The sequence below is a fragment of the Triticum aestivum genome, chromosome 3B, assembly GCF_018294505.1.
Source record: "Triticum aestivum cultivar Chinese Spring chromosome 3B, IWGSC CS RefSeq v2.1, whole genome shotgun sequence".
NCBI lineage: Eukaryota > Viridiplantae > Streptophyta > Magnoliopsida > Poales > Poaceae > Triticum > Triticum aestivum.
Window position 1 is genome coordinate 45975126 of NC_057801.1, and position 702 is coordinate 45975827.

The 702-nt window shown below is 41.3% G+C and overlaps 1 non-coding gene across 1 annotated transcript; it reads left to right on the forward strand.

Moving 5' to 3' along the window:
* Nucleotides 1–374: 374 nt before the first annotated feature.
* On the forward strand, nucleotides 375–453 carry LOC123073011 (small nucleolar RNA SNORD24). The gene has a single exon (XR_006435538.1). It is a non-coding gene; the product is annotated as a small nucleolar RNA SNORD24 (small nucleolar RNA).
* Nucleotides 454–702: the final 249 nt, after the last annotated feature.

A 702-nucleotide genomic window follows, 5' to 3' on the forward strand; every position in this document is an offset into this window, starting at 1 on the left:
TGGTAAGGTTCTGACACCTCTTGCTTGAGATTTCTGGTTGTATTATACATACAGTCAAAATTATACCTTTTGAGTTTTGATGAATCATGTGCTATTCCGCCCGCTCAGCAACAGTATCTGTTGTTTTCTCATGATGATAATCCTGCATCACTTGACTGAAACATACCAGTCCAGTCCATTCTCACAACCAATTAAGTCCAGAGCTCACACCTCTCCGTTGATGATGCATGAACATTCTAGTTAAATAATAACACATGATTAATTAATTCTTGGGCTCTTTTAGCCGTGCTTCCTACTCTAGGTTCCAAGTAGAGATGCAGTGATGCCAAACATCGCCTCTGCTTCAACTGATTAATTTTCTGCGTGCCAAACAGAGCATGTGATGTTATCAAAATATTTGCTACTCTTAATGGGTTTATCCCACTTGATGATCTTAACCACCAAGTTACTGTAAATTTGTACAAAGGACTAATGGTTTTGGTTTGAGTTACTTGACCATTCTTAGCTCGCTAGATAGTGCCTGCATTTGGTCCTGATTAGAGGAAAACTAATACTGTATGTCGGCATTGCAGTGTGGAGTGCAATGCCTCGTACGAGTACCACTCCCTCTACGCCTACTTCGACCGGGACAATGTTGCACTTAAGGGCTTTGCCAGGTAAGCACAGTGTTGTAGCTGTCTTCCATTACCAAAGCTACCAGTA